The 25,776-nt window shown below is 37.3% G+C and overlaps 1 protein-coding gene across 9 annotated transcripts in view; it reads right to left on the reverse strand.

The window, feature by feature from the left end:
- Window positions 1-25,776, reverse strand: part of unc-5 (netrin receptor unc-5) — a 530,640-nt gene that overhangs the window by 368,097 nt on the left and 136,767 nt on the right. The gene's annotated exons all lie outside the window — the stretch shown is intronic.

Consider the following 25,776-nt stretch of genomic DNA (forward strand, 5'->3'; position numbering starts at 1 on the left):
TCACGAAACTTCCACCCAAAATTTTGTACACACATACAGTGTTGCTACCACTTCATTACATCCCACAATTCCTCGTCGTTAAAAGTGAAAGAGTCCCGTTCAAATTCAACGGGGAATGATTCATTTCTTCAGCCTGATATTGGTTTGAAACTAGCTCGACCGGGGTCCAAGCAGATCAGGTCATTGTCCTTTCATCTTAAAACGACGTAGAGCAGATATCCGAAACGTCGTGGTTTCAATACATCTAGACGATGGATAAAGTCCGATAAAGCAATTTTATATTTTGAACAGTTTTGTTTTCTTGAAACGTTCAATTAAACAACTCTATATAAAACAGGAGCCTTTATTTTAGTTAATTATTTATAAACAGACTTCTGAGTCCATATTCTTGCGATTGGATTCTTAAACAAAGAGAAAGTTTCTCCAGCTAACTGGGATTAACATTAGTTAAACTATCGTTGTCTATTCGCTACCCTGCAAAGCAAGATTAATAATGTTACCAGTTGTATAACGTTAAATAAAATTTTTCGAAGGTCTTAATTTTGAAGCGACTGTACTTAGGAACATTCTTGCATACCAAACCTACAAAGAATAAACTAAGCAGAAAAAAATAATAATGAAACAGCTCTCGGTCCAGCCAAGGTAATAGATTTATTTCAGCACTGCAGAACGTCTCGCTACTCCATCAACTACTTGGCTTACCTCAATCAAGTACGGTGAATCATCAAGATTTTTATTTTGTTCCCAAACATTTATCACTCTACATGTTTTAATGATGGGCCATAATAAGGTCCACATTCCGAAAGTATGAAGGCATCAGAGGAGACATGGCATTAGAAGATAATTTGGTTCTTAGATCAAGTCTTATTTTAAAGTAGGTCTCTTAGTACCACATCGAAAGCTGTGATTTCGTTAAAACATTGCTCAAGGTTTGCTCTTAACAACAGTAATCATGTACTAAAGACTAACTCGCATTCCATTTCAACCACACACTTAGGGTTATTATATGAAGTCTGTCTTTGTGAAGTGAAATACGCTAAAATGTGAACATTCATCGCCCTGATGACGGAGGCAGTATGACCTCTGAAACGTTGGTAAACATCGACCAGACTACACAGCGCAACAACCCAGAAGACAGAAATCTTCATACTCATCGCCCTGATGACGGAGGCAGTATGACCTCTGAAACGTTGGTTAACATCGACCAGACTACATAGAGCAACAACCCAGAAGACAGAAATCTTCATACTCATCGCCCTGATGACGGAGGCAGTATGACCTCTGAAACGTTGGTTAACATCGACCAGACTACACAGCGTAACAACCCAGAAGACAGAAATCATCATACTCTAATGACGGAGGCAGTATGATCTCTGAAACGTTGGTAAACATCGATCAGACTACACAGCGCAACAACCCAGAAGACAGAAATCTTCATACTCTGATGACGGAGGCAGTATGACCTCTGAAACGTTGGTAAACATCGACCAGACTACACAGCGCAACAACCCAGAAGACAGAAATCTTCATCCCCCTGATGATGGAGGCAGTATGACCTCTGAAACGTTGGTTAACATCGACCAGACTACACAGCGCAACAACCCAGAAGACAGAAATCTTCATACTCATCGCCCTGATGACGAAGGCAGTATGACCTCTGAAACGTTGGTTAACATCGACCAGACTACACAGCGCAACAACCCAGAAGACAGAAATCTTCATACTCATCGCCCTGATGATGGAGGCAGTATGACCTCTGAAACGTTGGTTAACATCTACCAGACTACACAGCGCAACAACCCATAAGACAGAAATCTTCATACTCATCACCCTGATGATGGAGGCAGTATGACCTCCGAAACGTTGGTTAACATCGACCAGACTACACAGCGCAACAACCCATAAGACAGAAATCTTCATACTCATCACCCTGATGATGGAGGCAGTATGACCTCTGAAACGTTGGTTAACATCGACCAGACTACACAGCGCAACAACCCATAAGACAGAAATCTTCATACTCATCACCCTGATGATGGAGGCAGTATGACCTCCGAAACGTTGGTTAACATCGACCAGACTACACAGCGCAACAACCCATAAGACAGAAATCTTCATACTCATCACCCTGATGATGGAGGCAGTATGACCTCCGAAACGTTGGTTAACATCGACCAGACTACACAGCGCAACAACCCATAAGACAGAAATCTTCATACTCATCACCCTGATGATGGAGGCAGTATGACCTCCGAAACGTTGGTTAACATCGACCAGACTACACAGCGCAACAACCCATAAGACAGAAATCTTCATACTCATCACCCTGATGATGGAGGCAGTATGACCTCTGAAACGTTGGTTAACATCGACCAGACTACACAGCGCAACAACCCAGAAGACAGAAATCTTCATACTAAGAATCGCCCTGATGACGGAGGCAGTATGACCTCTGAAACGTTGGTAAACATCGACCAGACTACACGGCGAAACAACCCAGAAGACAGAAATCTTCATACTCTGATGATGGAGGCAGTATGACCTCTGAAACGTTGGTTAACATCGACCAGACTACACAGCGCAACAACCCATAAGACAGAAATCTTCATACTCATCACCCTGATGATGGAGGCAGTATGACCTCTGAAACGTTGGTTAACATCGACCAGACTACACAGCGCAACAACCCATAAGACAGAAATCTTCATACTCATCACCCTGATGATGGAGGCAGTATGACCTCTGAAACGTTGGTTAACATCGACCAGACTACACAGCGCAACAACCCATAAGACAGAAATCTTCATACTCATCACCCTGATGATGGAGGCAGTATGACCTCTGAAACGTTGGTTAACATCGACCAGACTACACAGCGCAACAACCCAGAAGACAAAAATCTTCAGACTCACCGCTGTGAAAACCTCAAAACATACACATTGTATATGCTAACCAGAAAGATATATACAGCTAATCTGTCATCTCAAAAGGACGTGATATATATAGAACTTGAAAATTAAGTAGTTTAAATTTAAACTGTGCTGTTACGACTTTGTTTGATTGGATGTCTGTTTTTATGAGGTATATTTTCTTCATTTATCCTTGATGAGACAGCCTACCCATGGGAAGTCCTGTTTCTTGGTCTTCCTGTTTACAGCGAACAAATTATTTACAATTAATTTGTCGCGATATTTAAAATTTCATCTCGAGAGCTTATTTAGCGTCTAACGAGATGATAAAATGTACACAGCTGTCTTTTGAGTAGTTGCGCCTTGCAGTCTGATAGAAGATTACAGACGTTTCACAGACTCCTGCTGCCTCCATCATCAGGACGATGCATAAGAAACGTTTGCAAACTTCTACCAGACTACACAGCGTAACAACCCAAAATACAGACGTCTTTAGACTCGCCACCGTGATAACCTTAAATCTCACTGATGGAACGTAACTACAAGGAAATAAAAAAAGACCGGCAGCTGCCGGAAGGATACGTTGTTACCGTGTTTCAAGGAAATACCCTGGCAATCGCCTGGAAAGGCTGAGAAAAACCATTAAGTATCAGGGTATACAATGCATCGTCGGAGGTTCGAACCAGGTGAGGTGTAGCCCGATAACTACTTCATTATTGTCCCTAGGTTTTTGTGGCTAGAATCCAACGTGTAACTTCTGTTATTGGGTCATATTCGCGTTTAATGTTTGATGTTCACGTACATTTCGGGCAAACATTGCAATTGGCATTTTAAACTACTTTTCTGATTCGACATTTCTGCTCTTTCCTTTAAGCAAACCATTTCTCGATTATTATATAATTTAATTATACATATTTCGTAATTATTTTTACATATTCCTTTTTTGAGCCTGTAAACCAATAATCGACGTTGAGATATTTTTCTTTACGTTTTAATTTTTAAAAACAGTTAAACAATCCTAATTTCGCTTATTTTTCTCTTAGCTCTGCGTTTTTAAACAACAAATTTGTGCCCCTTTTTAAAACACAAATATTCATGGAGAGACAAAGACACGCAGTGTCGCACGTCACATTTTCAATCCAATCACTAACTCACATCAATAGATTATTAAATCAAACCCAGTGCTAGTAAGGTAAGATAATTCTCAAAAGCAAACAAGGTTAGTTCAAACAGAATTTTAAAAAAAAGGCCTCGAATCATAGACACGAACTTCGGTCTACTGTTCATGGTTATTACTCAGCTGTACACCAGTTCTGGTGCCGACCGAGCCTCGTATCAAATGGGTACTTCGGTTAAAGTGGACAGGCTAAGAAACTGCCCACTCCCCTCTAAATAACGGTAAAGTTACGGAGGCGTGGAGCTATACCTCCACTCCCAAGTACGTCTTTATGGAATTCTATTTTTTTTTAAAAAAAAAACACAAATTTAATATGCAGAAATCGATTCACAGTCCTACGCCACGCGATAACAATTGCGTTTTATAGCACGCAATTTCTATATCTCGGAATAGGCGTTTAAAGGTTGACTTCCATACGAGTTAGGTTAATGTCCTATTAGAAAGTGTACCCTGAGATAGTCATGTGAACATAAAATACACTTAATTTCATGACGCACAATTTTTCTTAGACAGTCGCCCAGCTAGTCAATGAATTCCTCGTTTCTTATGGAGCTCGAAGTTTCATAATCGTGTTCACAAGAGCACGCCATTAGACCTTAGCCCTAACTAAGCATCGTATTTCTTTAACATGCATTTTAATATTATCCTTCTACCACATCACCCATACGGTTTCTTGCCTTGAGGTTCAGCGATTTGAATGTTTATATCAGTCTTCCGAAGATTAACGGATGAGACAAGAAAATTAATAAAATTGTGTAATGAAGGACAATAATCAGTGATCTTCACAAAATATTATAAACAAATGAAGCAGGGAAAGTTGGGCAGGGCACGTAAAATACAAGAAAACGAATTTAGATCTTTATTTTAAAAGCCCGAAGAAAAGAGACCACTAGGAAGACTCTGGCTATATGAGAAGATAATATGAAAGTGAATCTTTCTGAGACAATATTGAAAGTTGTGAATCAGTTTCGTCTGGTCAAGGATAGGTACACGGCCATTAACTGTCAAGTTTTACGAAATGCAGGGAAATTTGTTGTCTCGCTGAGGGATTATTATTTTCAAGGACAGTTTCATGGAGTTATTTTGGTTCTCACCGTTCCCATGCGTGCTGCAATTCATTCCATCTCTACCGAACTGATTTGATTACTTTCATAATTAACCCTGTAACATGCGCTATAAAATCATTTTCAGGATGGGTACAGTTGAACTTAAGCTGTCATGTTCTTCAAAATTTCTCTCTCCACCAATTCATTCTAAGGAGCAGAAAATACTCTCTCTCTCTCTCTCTCTCGTAGAAGTCACCCTTAGAAATTATAGTTTCAACCCTCGGAGCTAAGTAACTTGTTCTGTTTTTCTTTTAACGCCCCTTCGTCTTTTAATCTTATCGAGTTCCATGCTTGGAAGGCGACTAATGACTAAAGCTGCTGGCCTGATACAGATGAGAGCATACACAAATGCAACACTAAAACAACATCGAATTATATTAAAGACAAATTACGAAATGTACGCACAGCCTAACGGTTCATATTTTACGATTTCAGTTCGTAAATATTAATTTTCATGCTCTCATAATTAGCAAGAACCAAAATTTGAACAAAATCAGTCCAAGGGATCTATCCACTGTGTCGACAGTATAAAAATACCAATTGTTTAATCATCTAGAAAAAAGTTGGCTACGACTTTCTGAAAATAAATATATTGTCATAAAGTGGGTTACATTATTCTCTGCAACACTTTTTTAATTCGTTTATCGCTACGATAAATATTTATAGAGCTAGCTTGAGATACGTTCAGAAACGCATGAAGATCTTCATGAAACGTATCCTATATTATTACCCGGTTTCAACCAAAACTGGACTGTGACAATCAATTATAATATTTAGCTCCTCAAAACCAGATTCTCATAATTTTACCCTAAGTAACAACCTCGGAGTTTCGGTCTGGCCTGAGAATTTCTCCCGCCATAGCGCGGGTAGTTGACGTGTACCATATTCTTGGCATCGCCATATGCAAACCTACCGACGCTTTACATTCTAAGCTACCGACAGCGTCGTTAAATGAACCTTAAGTAAATACATACATCGCCAAACAGATGTGATCATGTAGGATTTGAAGTTTTTACGGCGGTGAGTCTGAAGATTGATCGCCCTGATGATGGAGGCAGCAGGGACCTCTGAAACGTCGGTAAACATCTACCAGACTACACGGCGCGACAACCCAGAAGACAACAATCTTCAATTGCGATCGTATTCAACTGTCGAAATGTGACAGGATCGCTCTTTCTTAATAAAGATTGAATTTAGTGTTTTTATGATATCTTGTCGATGGAATTGAAGAAAATTCTCTGCAGAGGAACTTGATGCAGTCTCTCCCTACAGGAAGTCTTGTGAAAAATCGATGATACTTACTGTTACAGGGGTATGCTCTAGTATGGAGTGTGTAGTATCGATATTTTCAGAATAATTTCAAAGCAAAAAATCTCTATTCGTTTCAAGAGACCATACTAAATCATAAATGTTTCATTTTGTTCCTTCAGCAAACCAATCAATAACCAGGCCGCTTGCTTCGTCTCTAACATTTCAGGCGAATGTTACTGCAGAGTAATAACAGCAATTGACTTACCAAATGGGTCTACAACGGGAAATCAAAAAATTATTTATGCTCGATGTCATACAGCTAACACGCAATATCATCGGAAGGCCAGATATGACGTAAGCACGTGTTCAAAATCTGCATGGCTTCCATACGCCCATCAACCACGTAAGTTCCTGGGTATTTATTTTCGGCTTATTCATTCCCATTTTATTCCGTCACTTAAAGCAATCGTGATAAATTTTATTCTATTGGACGAAAAGATAGTGTCTTTTTTGCCATGGTTTTAATAAACCTAATATTCCCTCTAATCAAATTTAGTGTGTTCAAGACTAAAGCAGGATTGTTTATTTACGGAAGCGAAGGTTGGAAACACAACATTTCTATCAGAAAATAAGAAGGAAAAATTCATTGCTGAGCCATACACATAAATGGAATTATAATATTAAAACCGAGGATTGTATTCTACTCTGAAGTCTTCCTGGCGTAACATATAAACTATTCACATGATCGTACTGTATTGAATTTGTGAAATTACACACAAAACAAAAAGAAATGACATTTGAGGTTCTCACGGAAGAGAGTACGAAGATGGCTGACTTTAGGTTTTTCACTGGAGTGTAGTCTGGTAGAAACTGATCGACGTTTCAGAGGTTCATGCTTCCTCCATTACCAGGGCGATAATCGATCTAACCTCATCACCTAAAGAATTTTCTGGTAGCTCTTCAAACGTTCGACATTTTGTATTACTTTTTTGTATTACTCTTTTATCAGTATTTCCACATTTGTGCTGTGTCACAGAGCCGTTACATTCCTTCTTGTTATTTCAACTTACAATTTTTAGGTTTATCCTTTCTTTGCGATTGCTATTTGTTTCTCCTTAGAAGAGTACAAAAAAACGTATACATCTAATAATACGGTGGGAATCGAACCGCAGACCACCAAGTTAGCTACGCGTTTACTGTGAAACGCTAATAACGTAAATTAAAACATATTAAATGCAATTTTCAAAAATAAAAAAACAAACTTCCTATTAATACGGAGAACTGTAAAGTTAGTCTGCTTGTAGTTAGCCAAATAACGTAGAAGTCAAAGTTTCTTCACGGAGTTGATAAAGTTTCTTAGAACTTTCGACGAAACTCAAACGACAACGCTGAAAAATTAATATCCATCCTTACTTTACTTCGCCAGTTATGATTCTGTAACAGCACCGCGGACAAAGGCAAAATTTCCTCCCTTTACATGTATTCATAATAGCGTACCATGTCAGACCATTCGTGATTACGTAACGAGTCTTAGCCCTCTTGTGGTCAAATCGGTATTTAGAGTTGTCAAGGAGTTAATTTTAAACGCTAAAGTACAGTAAGTACAAATAACAACGTCCAAGACACTTGAATTCATTCGTCGTTTATTACGTGAAATACTGCTTCAGCTACTCAACTAATTCTAAGCCCTACTTACTTAAGCTTCTTACTTAGTTAGCGAAGACATTCCCTGTCTTTTCGTTTTACTTAGTTCCGACATACTCAGTAGGATTTTAACAATAGATGATTAGCAAATAATGAATTCGAAAGCATACGAAAGAAGCAGGTGTGGTCTAACACAAGATACTAAGGTCCTTCAGTATGCGCCTGAGGAAAACACAAAAAACCTGTCGGACTAAAATATGGTTTGAATTTCACATTTTACTCTTTCTTGCTACACATCCCGCAAATCTCATATAGGGCGTATAAAATGAATGGAAACAAAATAGCACCCAATATCACGTGAATTATAAACAGACTATTAAAGAAAAATCTGTCGTCCTTAAAATTACGGAAAAATTCTATTATAAAATCAAAATTTATTAACGACAAATAATAAGAGATGTAAAGATGATACGCTGGTATTTACCTACAAGTCCATTCGACGTTAAAACTCAGATAATCAACATTTGTAGCATTCTTATATCAATAATTCTTTATATTTTTTTTTATAAACGCCACTATCAATCTACTAAATTTCATTAAAATCTATCAAAGCATACAGAAGATTAAACGCGAAAAACATATGTACAACCTAATTCTATCTTACAGATTCTATCTTGCATATCAGTGAGGTATTTATGATGTGTTAAACGTCTCGCAGTGCAAATTTAAGGCATGACAGCTGAGCTCCTACAGCGATACACTACAAACACATTCTTCGGTTCATACCTTATGTAGACAGGACAGAAACGGGCAGACAGTTGAACAAGAACACATTTAAAATGCACTTCTTCGTAAATACATATTGCAACGAACCTGATGGTACCACAGTGCATTAGGAATTCTCGTCTGAAGATTACAGGTCCCTCTGTGAGAGGCGTCTGTCATTATACCGGCATCTCAGAGGCCAATTAAACAGAAAGCCCCTTACCTCAAGATCCATCGAAGTAGTGGATAATTACAGGACACTCGTACCGTGGAGACCGACTAGGTCATCTGACAAACAATGTCTGTCCCACCCAACGCGTTTCTGAACACATAACTGAGTCAGATATTTAGGCCACACATTTCTATGGTTCGATATAAAATCATCTCAATTCTTTCACAGGAACCATCTAAATATTATTGCAACAGCTGATCACAAGTGTCCACCGAAACACTGGAACCATGATTTCGAATCCCGGTGGGGCCTTAGGATTGGTCCGTCCAAACTAGTATAATTACGAACAAGATATCGCAACGCTAGACCTTGGCTTCTAACAGCAAAGACCCGGGTTCAATCCCAGATAATGAAGCAGGTTTCTCATCGAGTTCTTCACTATTCTCCTGCTAATCATCACATCACCATTGTTTAATCATTTATCACCGCCCCACAAAAGGTTCCTACTCCGTTGGGTTCGATAGAAAGAGCTAATATCAATCACTGAACCTAATAGAATAGGTTCTCCAGCCCCATACACCTGAAGAAAACGGAACCGGTTATTGAAACGTCGTATACATTTTAACTTCGGACGATGGACACAATTTAAAAACTCAATACACCCGACAAGAAACGAGAGTTACTTGAATTGTTGAAAGCCGTAACTTTTACGCGCAAATCAACTGATTATTCTGAATCCATAACAATAACATTGAAAATTCATCATATATAGATCGGCAAATGGAAAATAAAGTTGAGGTTGCACAGGAATATAAAAATGCTGGAAAAACAGTAACACTGCCGAAATTCGACAGAAATATCATTATTTATCAGACGAGGAGACAAAGTAGTTAAAATAAGCCTACTACTCACAAAATAAATTAATTAAAATACATTGTATTTGTATGGAAGAAAATTTTATAAACCCGGGTAACAGGCTACTAGCGAGTTAGGAATTTTTTTTTATATAACATAAATATTTCCATGGCTCCTCGATACACGGGCGTAGTTGACATACCACTAATTATGAAGCTCCTCATTATGCAGTTTTTACCATTATCTAACTTAGACCCAAATATACTCATCAACACTTTATTCTTAGACACCGTGTCCTTTACTTATTGCGAGAGACAAAAATCTTATCCTCAAACAAAAGAATTGGTAACATTCTGAGGCAAATCGTATGGAAAAACTAATCTTAAAACGACTGCCATGTCGGATGTAAAACTGTGCAGTATGGTAGGATGTTTCAAAGGACCATACTGCCTCCATCACCAATGTTACGCAATCCTTCAAGACTACACGTTGTTACATCCCACCCATCTTTATAATCGTCGCCGTGAGATCATCAAAAATCATAACAAAAACACATTTAATCAAGTTGTGACCACACAACACTAACATCAGCAATGTTCTCTGAACTCTGGGCCAAGACGAACTCTCTGGGAATTAAAACCCGTTCAATACCGTTTCAAGCCGATTAACGGTGATTATACAGCACTTGTCAATTAACAGCTGCAGGGGATTTCCCGCAATACAGTCCACGCCCAAATACCAGGTGAATAACAACGCGTCTCTATAGGAGAGGAAACCCCAGATATTCATTGTCCAAGACCCAGCAACACAGTCTGACTTAAGCGAAAAGATTAAATAAGAAAATACTGAGAAGAATAATTGGACCTAAGCTGGAGGATGAAAGAGATGCATAATGAGAGACTTCATAATTTGCACTAATCGTCAAATATTATTACGATAATAAAATAGAGGACGATTAAATAATTACAGCATGCGAAAAATAACAAAATTTTACACGAAAATCTAATACGAAAACACACCTTAAAACATAGGCCTTAAGAGTAGATGACAGGATAATATTAAAAACGTATATTAAAGGAATATGTTGTGAAATAAATTACTCTATCTTAGGCGGGCTTTTGTGTCCACGTACTGAAGATTCTCATTATAAACTATAATCTGCTAAACTTCCTACTTCATAATATATACACTATAATCCTTCCTGTAATCACAAATTAATAATCTTGAATTAAACTTCAAAACAAATATGCGTAGAATATTTAAGTCATTAATGTCCTATTCGAAATAACTAGAGATTTAATAATTTTCCGTTTTATTAAATATTATTTAAATGAGCTTCTGTATCAAAGGGATAAGTATTCCAGTCTTGAAATATTCTTGTGGTAATACTATTGAAAGTACAAAATATAGATATCCAGTGTCAGAACATATCAACAATCTTACCATGACGACTTGCTGTGCAAAACATTTAATAATTTCGGGATCAAGGAGCCTTAACTTAGAAACTAAACATTACTTAACTGCTGCTTTGGTTATTCAACGACACTTTCTCAAAATACAGTTTATGTAATGCCGAATGGTAGTTAAAAGAGGACTGGCGCTCCCTCAGAGAGACTGACAAAATACAGTCAGAACAGACGATCTATTTAGTAAATATTAAAATAGATCATCCGTACATTTACTAGAAATCCAAACTTGTCCCAGACAATCAGTTGAAGTCATAGGTCGTATGCATTATTTAATAAAATCATATCTTTTTATGGTGAGTTGTTTCCTGGTGCCCAAGCTGGAAGACCTTTCATTGTCGGCTGTCTATGACTCGTTACTTAACACATTCGCACTTTAAGTACCCTCTGTAACCGTAAGCAGTCTTCCACTGCCGTAGTGACAAGGCACCCGCTTAACATGCTTCCTCCTCTGCCTACAAATACGTTAATTATTAATATAAGCATCAGAGTAAAACATGGCATCACTAAACAGTTCTAGTGATGCCTCCAGCATCTTGAATTGAGAAGTATCTCAATTATTCAGCAGAATTAAACATTCCTCCACAGAGAACTGCATGCTACAGGGCAATCATATGAATTACTAGGAACCAAAAGCTCTTCCTACACTTTAATCTTAATTTCTACCATCCTCTTACCCCCATCATCAAGCTCCTTAAACCACATATTCCGAGTCATAAGGAAGGTAACCCTCGTAACATTATTATTAACGGAGGCAAGGCGCACAAGAGGAATGACGCGAGGAATTGTGGGTACAGTCGGCCAGCCAACTGTGAGTCAAATTAGACAGCTGGCTTTGTTACCCTTTGTACGTTTCTGTTCAGTATCAAGTCATCTAACAAAGTACTAAGTAGAATTTTAGGTTCTCACGGCTCTGAGTACGAAGATGGCTGTCTTCTGGGTTGTAGCGCCGTGCAGTCTGGTAAAATTTACCATCGTTTCAGAAGCCCTTGCGATGGCATTCGTACTCACCGATCCGAGAACCTAACATCCTATTACGGAAACAGGCAAATGCATATTTTTTACGCAAATGAGGTATTTAACTTCAAATTAACTTCAGTTATTTTGTCGGTTAATTAAAGTTCTGGATGTGATTAAAACAAATTATTGGTAGCTTGGTATCTTCAACAAATTAGCTCGTCTTATCCTGCATATCAGCGTAATTCGGACACAAAATGTCCGTCTGTACCCTTATCCATAAAATGACGTTGTTAAAATATAACCGTTTCAATTATTCATTAGTAAAATTATAAAAAATCAAGGTCACTAATTGGGCAGTACTAACATCCACTTTATATGAAGCTTAATTACATTTCCAAAACATTTTAAAAACGTGGGATGCATAATATATGTGTCAGGCATTTAATTTGCATAACTGTCAATGGATGTCCAACCTACTGCATTGGGAAACAATTCTAAGGTATAAACATGTAGTAACCAATCTCCAGAAAACATTATCGAAGTTCAAGAACATATCAGTATTATGTCCCTAAAATCTCGTTTCTCAAATATTGTGCTTGGCATGATAAATGAAAAGTCCAAGAAACATAAAAAATTAAAAAATACACTTAAGAGTATTCACCAGAAATTTCAGGACCTGTTTAAAAGTACCTGTGACATAACTCTATATTTTAAATTATGACCCGGACAGAAAATACATAAGAGAGAACAAATACACAATCTATTTATTTTATATATGACTAATATAACATAGTATCTCTTATTATATTCCGATTACATCCAAAACTGAAATGCGTGTGGAATTTTAGTAAGGCTTCCTTACATAAAAATTAAGGAAAATCCGTTTAGCCATTGTTAGTTGTTACATAATGACACACTGGCAGAGAAAGAGATGCTAATAGGCACATTCTTGCAACCTGCAGCAGTAAATGCGAGTGAAAACATAACTGTTTATAAAATCAGCCATATGATATTTGTTCACAAGCATTTAAATATTAAATTACAAGTCGGAAAACAACTCGTAACTATTCTCCTTCGTCTCGTCCACATAAATAACAAAACTGTTAAATTTATATTATTAAATACACTGGACATAAAAATATATTCACAACATGCCGTTCTTTTAAACCATGTGAGGTAGAACAGGAAATAAGGACCCGATCTTAACTTCACACTCCTCGTATTTCGCGTTAAATTTTACTTTGCTGCGAAAAACAAATACAAAATCTGACTTAAAGCGAACACGTAGCAATTATTTATTTTCCATAACTTCAACCGGATATAGGCTATAACAATTTTTTTCGAAGCACACTAACATGATTTATCCTTTCAGGCTCTTTAAATATAAACGACAACTATAAACCTACTAAACAAATCTAAAACTTTATCGCTCAGAGTATAGTGATGACAAGAATATGAAACATCATGTATCAAATAACAAAACACGTTCTAAGGTTTTTAATACTTACTCTGCGTGTACGTCTGTCATAACACGGCAAATGTCACAAAGATTTTTCTAGTTCTGTTCAGATACTACTTCAGCATGTTATTGTCAATTTAGATACAATAAAAACAAATGTTAACTATGTGTTTGTGGTATTTTGGAGAGGGGGTCATTAGACAGAATATTTCATATTGCCAGTAACTATATATAAGAATGGAAGTCTGGTGACACTGGTGGTCATCGGATTGTGTTAACGACGAATCAATTTATATGGGCAACGTTCGTGAATATTTAGTTACTAGATCAAACCGCTAAGCGATAAACACGCAGATGCTGAAACAATAACTTAGGGATATAAGCCTAAATCATAATTGATCGTAGGTTTTACCTTTGCAGTTTGATCAAATACACGTATTATTTGGATTGTAGTATTCTGAGTTATGATACTTTGTATTCTTGTAACCACTTGTAAAAAGTAAGTTTGTAAGTTTCCACTGACGTAAGAGCCAGAAATCCTGCATGGAGAATGATTGTGCCTTTGGTAATTACATTTATAATTACCTTGCACAATTTCTCAATCTTTCCTAAGGACTTTCTAAATTGGAAAGCTCATTAGGAGATATCTACATAAAATCTATCTTAATTAAGGAGTGGGAGAGAAATAGTTATGATGCATTTCACATGGAAAAGTACGTAAAATTTCTTTAAAGTACACGTGGAAAAGGGGTGGAATCTCATCAACAGAAGTTACTTTTTTGCCAAGTTATCCCCACCCCTATTCCTCTTCAATTTTAAACATGTCACTCCACAACTTCTCACCCTTATCGTTATTTTCCTCACTACAAGAAGTTTGGAGTGAAGTTTCTCATACTATACGCAGTCAGATCTGAAACGCTGGTTGTTAAACTTGTCTCACAAACAGATTAGATATTTTAAAATAGTTTCCTCACATGTTTATTTTAAATGACAATGATACTTCTACATTGAGAGGATGAAATGTGTGTGTAATGTCGGGGCTAGTGGTTTGCAAACTGAGAGAACCGGTACAAATTCTATGGCTATAAATGGTTCGTTAGTATAGTTTAGTACAATTGTGACTACCACAAACAATACCACACTAATCAGCACAAATACAGAAAGGTGAGTTATAGAGGGACAGAATTACAGGTTATTTTCATACAGGTTAACAGTATTCTAACTATCTACGCAACTAATTAACTATCAGTTCCAACGCGTTACTGAGCAGGTTTGCTCAAGCGGTGATAATTCTGACTTTAATTTCGAAGGTATCCGGTTTGAATCTCTGCCGGACACTGACTATTCTGACTCACTAATTTTTCATCTTTACCCTCTGGATCTAATTTCTAATCCAGTTTATCTCAAAAATTAAAAATAAAGCGGTTGAAATAATACTATAGCGTGGTTTGAGATACATGAGAGCCCTTTCATTTTAACTGTGAAAAACAAATACATTACATTACATTACATCTTGTGTTAAAACTATTTTATAAACCATAAGCAGCACATCATGAGAGTATTAAAATGGATTGTAAAGGCTAAGGGTGATATGGCGTGGAGTTTAACCGTTTAGCTCAGGACAGGGACCAAGAGACAGGTCTTGATAACATGACAATAAACATAAATACATAAAGTCTCTTGCATACCTTAGCTTCACGTTACTGATTATTCTATGTACTGACACTCAATATTTTACATAAATTATTCTAATACAAAGATGCATGCAGAAAATTGAATATTTAATTAGGCTTGTGCTATAAAATGGAAAAAATATTAAAACATGTTTAAAATATATACAGAGGCCGCGTCTTGTGTAACCTTGAATCATAGTCCAATGTTTTAGTTACGTTGAAGCGTGTTTTATATGTGGTTGTTGAGCCTCTTTGTACTGTTCTAAACAGATTAGCCAATTCGATTCGATAAGTCGAGTTACTGCGCGTTTTTAGTGTACGTACGTTAATATTACATCGTTGACAGAAATTCCCCGTTCCCCTTTTATTTCGTACGACTCGATTAGAAAATGCAGATTATTAATCGCAACGATCAGTTATATTTTTAATCCTGGAAAGCATTGAACAAAACCCTCGAAGCTTAACCAATATCGATTTTGGGTTTAATCTGCCACATCTATACACATATACCCTACTACTGACATTTTGTGCGTAAGTTATATTTCCTTTAGTTTCAAGCCCTGTTCACTGTCCACTGGGCAATTACACGAAATCAATGCAAAGTTTTCGAGTCAATCTGCAACACTTCAAAACGACCACGTAAAGTAACAAGATTACAACAGGCCACAACATAATTCGTAAACATCTATAAATAAAAATAATACGTACAATCCAACAGAATAAACCATGCAATACCCTGATGTAGCGTCCTATTTTGAAATCTCATGTTCCGGCTGCAACCAACGTAGCAAGCATAAGCTCAGGCGAAGGAGTGCAGTGGTGTCGAACAACTTACTTGAACCCAAAAGCTAGAACTGCGCAGTCGAAAACTTGTACCGGTCAGAGCACATATCAGTATAATTAAAAGCAGAAAGAATAGTGAAATAATTCACTGGCAGAACAGAGCACTGATATGAGAGATCATTAGATAACGATGATAGGACAGTATTTAAGCACGCAAAGTGTAAATAATAATCTAAATTAACCTAATAGATTAACATCGCTCGGCAATAGCAGGCTCCAGTGACAAGAGATTTTCTGAAGATGAATAACCACTAAATTCACTAGAAAGTCGTACTGCTTTATGTGTATTTTAAAGAAGAAATGACGAATAAAATATATTGTACAACAATGCATCGATATTTCAGTGGGGAAACCCAGAAAATCAAGAAATATTTCACAAGACTGTACAACGGTTAAAACACAAAACTTTCGGGTCTGAAGAGACCCAGAACTCAGTTTTAACAGTTCACTTTTCAGTCAGTCCAATTCGAAACAATCTACTTTTTTAAAAGTCAAAACTTTTTTCCTCGTGGAGTATAAAGTTATAAATATTCTTCGCCAAACTTTTTATCCTATAACAAAAACTTCGAGCATGAATTCTTCAGAACTGTTGCTGGGTTTTCCATCTCGTTTTCTTGATGAAATTTAGCGCGTTTTCCAGCTAATTTCAATTAAACCGTTCATTCAATTATAGATTCCATTTCCTCTGTAATGCGAACACACTTATTAATTCCGAACTACCGACTTAATTAGAAGACATTGGAACATTTAACCCTCCAAAGCCAAGACCCGCTTAATAATATTTAAGAATTCAGCCCGTACCGCAAAGAAAACTACACTTCACCGTTAAGAACACGAACTGGTTAACAGTATTTAAGAAAATATTCGCTGTTTATTAAGAGAATCATACAAAACCCATAAATAAAAAATTGAGAATTACTGTTTGTATAAACGGCTGACACAAGCAATAGAATTACAACAAAATCTGAAAGATTAAGAAAGAACAATTAAATTTAATATATATTTTACCATTTTTTCCCCACTTCATATCGCTCCCAAAACCACATACAAGCTTAATAAACTAATATAAAGGTAAAGGTGTTGAATTACATGTGGCCTATATGGAGTATCTTGAAGTAAGTCGGATGTGAATGACAGGGTTTGGTTTCACGTTTAAATTTTCATTGCCCCTAAAAAGCATAATTAAAGCAACAATTATTCCGGTGTTAATAATAATGTGACACGATTTGAGACTGAAGAAATTTTTGTCCGGTCCCAGGTCGTGAAAGCGTCTGCACGCCACTGTTACGTACAAAAAACACGCCACTGTTCCAGTCGGTCAAACAAAGAAACTGTCTCCGATACTATAACAAGTCATGCGATTCTGAGGCACAAAAAATACTAGTTCAAACAATTTCTTTGTTCGGACTCATGGGAAAGTGCACATCTGTTCATTTCCTACAGCCCCCATGGTTTTAAAATTTAGTGAGAATTTAACCACCGGTCGCTCATCTTTCCTATAGAAATTCGGTTCTCAACGCCTTATTTCTGTCGTCCAATTCACATAAATTTTATAGAGAACATAAACGGTGCGCGATATTTCACTAAATTGACTTTAATTTTAGCCATCCTAACTTCAATGACTTTAAATTTAAATAATTAAAAATGTAAATCCCTCCTCCATTACCTTATTGATTACGTCGAAGCTCTATGAACACACACGGTAATAGACAAAATTATGTAGTACATATCCACGAAGATAAAATTAATTTTATATAAATTTATATGTGAAAAATGTATGTTGTATTGTTGCTGCTATTGTTGAGGTGGGGTGTGACCATAGCTAAGTACAACTGCACCGATAACAGGTCGATTGTACAGAGATAAAATGACAACTGACTGGAAAATCGAAAAAAAAATCGGAAGAAATCCTGAACCAGTTCCACTTTGTCCATCACAAATCCCACAAAGACAGCACTGGGAGTGAACCCTGGGCCTCCATGATGATATCCGGCAACTAACCGACTGAGTTAAGGCACAGCCGTGAACACAGAAAAAAAAACAAAGCAGAAAGTACTGAAACAAGTTAGGAAATATTCACATGGCGTAACAATTGTGGTAATTTGGCCATCATCTAAATTCCGACCTTTGTGAATGGCAGAAAAACGTAAGAATTCGACGCGAGTTAAATTGGAATGTCTGTCTTTGACCTAAGTGAAACAATGCACCGAGGGGAAAAACAGACTGTGGACGACATTTCAGGTTCTCCCGGGGACTGGGTCTGTCCGTGATGTTGCGCCGTGTAACTTCTTATCAAATGAAGTGGACTGAGAGACGTAGCATACATGGGATAAATGTGTACATCGGATAACGTGAGAAGGGACAAACTGGGAGAACTATGAATTCTATATAATTGAAGCTTAAAGAAGTAAGGTATCAGAGTTTTGACTGGATTCATCTGGCTCAAAGCAGGGTCTAGTGGAATGCTGTTGTGAAGACGGTAATAGAATTTGAAGGAATAATATAAATGGGGAATTTTTAACTAACTGAGCTACTACTCGTTTTTGAAAAATAAACTGAAAGTTAACCTTACGAATTCAAGTCAGACTCAGTCCATTCCGAACCTCCAAACTGATTCTTAGAATTACTTACCAAAGCTCCTTCAAATTCATAATTTATAAACAGTCGAATGTACTATAAAATTATCATATTGTCTTGATTTAATGATACAGAAGGTGGAGATAGTGTTTACTTTAAAGTAATGCCCCATCATTCAACTAGACAGACTGAGGAAAACCAGGGCAGTCACAATTTAAACCGAATACAGACCCAGACTGCTACTGTTCGCTGGAAGTGAGAAGTCGGTGATTTCATCACAAAGAAATTTTAGATTAATTTATGTTTAAATTCCTTAAGGAAATACGATGTAAACTATCTGTCCACCTGTCTTTGTCTCCATAATCGTATGTCTCAGCTTATACAGTGACCAAGTTTCTGATAAGAACAAAAAAGTAATACCGAAGTTTGTGTGTATTCTTTCGATTTTAAAGTTTTTATTAGAACGCCATCTGTACGATAAACTAAAAAAAACAGAAAGTAAACTTTTGATATTATTTAACTTTAATATTTAATAGGCCTACACTTAAAACTCTTTGAAAAATACTGAAAAATTCTTAATTTCTGGCTCAAGTTTTGCAGCTTTCATTAATTATTCTCCGAAGAAAGTGTAGTTAGTTATCTTATAAGAGAATTAATTACAAACTTTTCATTCAACTAGATCACTTATCGTGTACTTATCCGGATTTTTAAACAAGAATGTAAAGTGCAAATTGCATGGTTTCGGCGACTTATCGCCTTCTTGAACGTACACATACTTTGCATTAATGTGTAAAATATAAAGAATAAAAAGTTAAACTAATATTCCCTTTGATATATATCACACTCAGAACAAGAAAACCGAACTCAAAAAACCTTCTTCTTGAGAAGCTAATAGTATTCTCAGCTAAACAAGAAATGTTCCTCCTTTTATGGAACCAGATTAATTACCGTGTTCAAAATATCTCGTCACCGGTCCCTATCATCAGCGAGATGCATACAATACACACCCTCCTATCGGATGTCCCTAAAATCAACTTTAATATTATCCTCCCATTTCTTTTCAGGCGTTACAGAAAAAAATGTACATCACTTCCCCATGCGTGCTACATTCCCCACTATTTCAGCTTCCTTTATTTAATAACCTTAATAATATGTGACCCAAAATTAAACATAAACCATTTCTTTAATTGTCCTTATTAGTACATGTTTCGAGTTATTTTCCTCACTTCAAACCAGGGCTTGTGGAGTCGGTACTAAAACCTCCGACTCCTTCATAAAAGCTCAATATGTATTAATAAGGGTAAACCTACTAAAATGGTAAATGGTACCATAAGAGATTTCATCACCACCACGTTAATCATCAGGCTACTTTTTTGACTTATAATCTATATGTGAATATATGTCTAATGGTTATTGCAGAAATCGGTTGATTTGTAGACAGTTTGTGTTCTTAAGGTACAGGAGCCAATGTTACAAAGCATTATTCCCACACCATGTGGCTCAACGTGTCGTTGAATCTCCCTAAGCGTGAGGCTGACAGCGGCTCACACGTTATAGAAATTATTCGTAAGATTTTATATCGACTCAACAGCCCTGCTTAAAACACTTCTAATTTCCCTTGTAACTGCTGTATGACGCAAAAATAATGTAGTACAGATTAAGTTCCTGAGCGAGGGAACTACACCAACTTATTACCCGAATGTTTCGTTCAATTAATTATGTTCCATCTCTATTGAACGAAACACTCCGGTGTTTGATGTCAGTGGAATTTCAATAAACTACAAAGTATGTCAATATACTTACAGCTTATTTATTGGAACCACATATGCTAACAAATACCACACAAATATGACGCCCCTACCAATGTTTACTCGGCGTTAATTAAATTCATATCATCATATACCACGACTGCCTGTCTGTCTGTCTGACCCCGAACGCTGAGTTTGAATTGCTACACTGCTGATTTGTATTTCTGGTTAGGTCTCGTGTTTCGTTTAAAACCAGAGGACTGGCTATCATGTCTGAGGCTTTACGTGGTTTTCCGCAATCCCTCAAGGCAAATCCTGGGACAGTAACATAAAACAGGCCACAACTGATTCCCTATAAATTTTACACAATTCAATACTCCCACACATCACTCATTCTACTCTAAAACCTGTGAAGTTGAGAAAGAATTGTTAAATACACAAACTAGCTGAATGGCCGAGTACCTTTTTAAAATCAGCCTTATTAAAAAAATGTTAAACGAACTTGTCAAGTACATTACTTAGTGGCTGATGTAATATAAAATGTGCGCAAAACGTTTCCTTACCGGCGTAGGCAGAAGTAACACGATCCCCTGTCAAATCGGGCACCCATAAGTCGCTTTACAGCTGAAATTTTTCCAAAACTCAGTTTAATTTCTTTAGTTTCTTCATCTGATTTTATGCAAGTCCCATACGGTAATGGCAGCTAAGCGGAAAGGAAGAAATGCATTCAAATATTTGTAGCACTGATATTAATCCTCTGAAGCCGAAACTTTTATAATTAATATTTAAAAACTCAGTCCGTACCACAAAGAAAACACAGCACTTCACCATTACAAACATCAGTTGGTTGATGCTGTTTAAAGAAATAATCGCCATTTACACTGACAAGCATACAAAACTCACAAATATAAAATGCAGTCTTTAAGGGGTCACCTTTTATTAAATGTTTCCAGACCCCTTCATAATCCGCCAAAACGTTTGCTGTTAAATACGCCGAAGAAAAAAAGACTTTAAAACATTTCAAACGTTTAGTCAACTATTTTCGTGACTACAAGTGAACTGCACCAAACGTTTATCATTCGTAAATACACTATCCTAATATTGCACTCTGCATTTAACTGTGCAATTTGACTGAAGAGACGGCCAGGAACCAAAATGATCCAATTTCACGTCAGACATAAAGAACTCAATACTAATCACGTACTTAACGAGAAAATTGCAGACCAGAACAAGAAGCATTCCAATCTTTTATGTCAAGCAAGTCTTTCAATAACCGTGTAATTGGATCCTTCCGAAGCCCATCAATTTCATTGACGTAATTGCTTGCCATTGCTGGCAGAGAAACAGGACTGCATGCACTCTACCGCTGTCAGCTGACGTAGCAAAGTTTCTCTGAAAGTCAGAGAGAAACAAAGTCTGCACTATCGTCCTCAGTGTTCAGAGACGTTCGCATGATCCTAAATGTTGAAACGGAATTGTTAAACAAAGATTTGACTTAGTCAAATTTAATACACAGGAAACTCTCGCTTTACGAACGTTCGATTTACGAACATTCGCTATAACGAACGTCACAATTCATTCAAAATTTCTTAAAGTCGCCAATAGATAGAGTTACTTAAAAAACGAAGTGTCAAACATATAGTGAACATAATTGTAAGATTTAAAAAAATAAACTTTTAAAAAATTTATTTATTACAATAATTATCAGAAAATTATTATATGATAATTATACTGAACTGTACTTGGTTAATAAAACTAATCTAGCCAGTAAAAAGACGTTGGTTTACTTACCACGCCGCGTAGAATGTTTTCTCGTGGGAAAGAAATCGGTGATTCCTCCTATTATAATATAATAGGACCATCACTTCCATGCGATGTTTAGTACATGGTTTTAATACTTTAAAATGGCTGTACGATACGTATCGTAAAAGCTCAGAAATGCAAGATAAACATAACGAACAAAAAGTATATCGAACAACGTCTTGGAACGGAACTCATTCGTAAATCGAGAGTTGCCTGTACTCAAAAAGAAGCTTAAATCACAGAAAACTACGAAAGTTATAAATAAACAGATGACCCTGTTTGGGACACGAAACATGGACCTCCGAGTTACTAACAGGAGTTACGATAAAGATGACAATCTTTTGAGATTCTTGGCGACGTTTCAGAAGAATTGCAGGATGATAAGTGTGCAATATAACCCAGAAGACATCCGTCTTCATATTCGTCAAGTGTGAACCTAAAATAACATCACCCTTAGGTATTTAGAGAAATTATTTCATATTTCGCAGTTTACAGCGCCACCTAAAAATCCGCTGCTGCTACCACGACAATTTCCGTCTCCCGAACCACGTTCGCTTACCTTCAATGTTGTTAAAATTACGATTCAATTTTAAACTACTATCATAGATTGCCTCAAAGACACTACAAGCATGAAGATTGCTGTCTTCTGGGTTGTTGTGACATGTAGTCTGGTAGATGTCCACCAACGTTTCAGAGGTCAAACTGCCTCCATCTTCAGGGCGATGATGGAGGCAGCAAGGACCTCTAGAACGTCGGTAAACATCTACCAGACTACACGGCTCAACAACCCAGAAGACAGCAATCTTCAGACTCACCGCTGTAAAAACCTGAAATCTTACAAGCTTAAACTCTCCGACCTAACAAAATTCACTTGCAAATCCAACACAAAATTTACGTCTAAAAGTTCCGTTTCCGTGTTGTACTTGGCTAGCAGAGCGACTGTCAGCTTTCCAAGACGGATTATGCTCCATGATGTTAGAACCGCCGTGTACTGGTATATGCTTGCTACTTCATGCAGAATAAACAGACACGAAATATCGCCAAGATGCTTTAAACATGAACGGTCAAATACGATTTGAGGCAGAAGTTTACCGACGTTTCAGAGGTCCTTGTTACATCCCTTGATGATGCAGAGGTATTTGTTGCATCGCCCTAATAATAGAAGCAGCAAGGTCCTCTGAAGCGTTGGCAAATTTCTAGAAGACTTCACGGCGCTACAACCCAGAAGACAGCCATCTTCATCGGTAGTCAAGGTTTTCTTCGCTTATGATCTATAAGCTGATACGTTCTCTAGAGACAGGTCAAAACAATTCGTTTGATTGGTTGAAGATAACAATTAATTGATATGTTTTGGATGGATTGTACCTCGGACCAGCTGGAAACTTCTTCATAGTTCCCCACGTTTTCTTCAGAGCATTTATTTTGTCTCCCTTTCTGGACTAGAATAGAAAAACTGAGTCTCCCCCCAATCAAAAAGCTCACTTATACTATACTAACACTTTTAAGCTTTTACGTTTCAGAAAACATCAAAAGAACCTATCGAATTCTTAACTCAAAGAAAGGAAATAAGAAAAATAACAAGTGGAAGCAGTGTTACATTTTCACACACATTTATACGAACGAAGTAAAGTAAGAAGAAGAAGAAGATGCAAAAGAAACAATAAAAGAAAAGCCTCAAGTAAAAGCACTTTGCAGCTAACGAAATAGCATAACCGCTGGAAATTGAATGCTTTAGAGGAAGGCAAAAAAGATGAGACGAAGAGCTTCCACGCGCCGAAACATTTATTTTCGAATGTGAACATTACTCTAGAACGGAAATGATGCGAGAGTTTGTATGTCTGCCTAGTCCAAGAGAAGAAACGTTGTTTCATTTTGCACTATAAATTAACGTAAAGTTCTATGGAATACGAGGTGCGATCGGAAAGTTTCAAGACTGTGTCAATAAAGGGCGAACCGGATGTAGTACGAGCTTCTGCCGCTAGGAGGTGAGGCCTACATTCATAGTGAATCAGTGTGCCAGCCGGCATCATCGAATTAGCATTTGTTTCTTAGTTACGGGCGTTTTGGTAGTGCATTACACCGACCCTCCTGCGATTTCGGAATGGCGTGTGCATCAAATTTTGCCAAAGACTCGCCAAAACGGCTACGGAAACCTATGAAATGCTAAAGCAAGCATTTGGGGAGTCCGCAATGGGTCGTGCAAAAACTTTTGTGTGGCATTCACGTTTTAAAAATGGCCGAACCTCTGTCGATGATGACGAGCGTTCTGAACGACCATCTTCGAGCACAACGCCCGAAAATGTTACGAAGATTCGGCAGGCCATTCACGAAGATCGACGTCGTACCATCAACGACTTGTGCGACATTGTTGGGATAGGCTATGGGACCTGTCAGCTGATTCTAAAGGAAGAACTCCACATGCGACGCATCATGACAACGCGCCAGCGCACACCGCCCTCAAAGTTCGCCAGTTTTTGGCCTCAAACACCATGGCCGTCATCCCGCACCCTCCTTATTCGCCGTGTGACTTCTTCCTCTTCCCGTAGATGAAAATTCAGCTAAAGGGAAGGAGATTTGAGACGATAGAAGAGATTCAGGCAGAATCGCAGATGGTGCTTGACAGGCTGACAAAGAAAGATTTCCAGGGATGCTTCCAGGCTTGGCAGCGGCGCTGGGATCGTTGTGTTCACTCCCAGGGGAACTACTTCGAGGGTGATGGATAAATTTAATACCTGAGATAAGTGTACGGGTTTTTATACGCGCAGTCTGGAAACCTTTGGATCGCACCTCGTATGCTTCTAATAGGATTACCCATCCGTATTCTTGCAAAGAACAGGTATAAGCACATTATAAATTCACAGAGATAAAATTTATAAATTACAAAAAATTAATTTAATTTGGTGTCTGTATAACATACAGCAATCTTTCACCAACAATACTTATTTCACTTCTGAGGAGTGATTATAAATACTGTGACATTAAAATAATATTTGGGAAGGACAGTAAAATATCAGAATTACATAGAAATAAAAGTTGACAGCATTCACAGATAACTCTTACCACTAAATTAAGAAGTTACAAAAGTCATAATAAAAAAGACCTGGAATCTATGCCCATGAGGACAATACATATTGAAGGTGTCTGAAAACAGGTTACTGAGGAAAATATCTGAACATATGAGGGCGCAAGTGAGACGAGGGTGGAGATACATATGTCAAGATGAGGTTCGTAATTTGTACTTTTTACCTACTAATCCTCCATAACCTGCTTCAGCAATCAATAACTCTGCATTTTATATTTATGTGTTTCGTATGACACTCGGTGTAAACATCGATTCTTTCCTTCAACAGCATTAACCAGTTCATCAT

Source organism: Zootermopsis nevadensis, unplaced genomic scaffold (assembly GCF_977971745.1).
Source record: "Zootermopsis nevadensis isolate Lab colony 2312 unplaced genomic scaffold, Znev_1.0 Znev_ptg000016l, whole genome shotgun sequence".
In the NCBI taxonomy this organism is placed as follows: Eukaryota; Metazoa; Arthropoda; class Insecta; order Blattodea; family Termopsidae; genus Zootermopsis; species Zootermopsis nevadensis.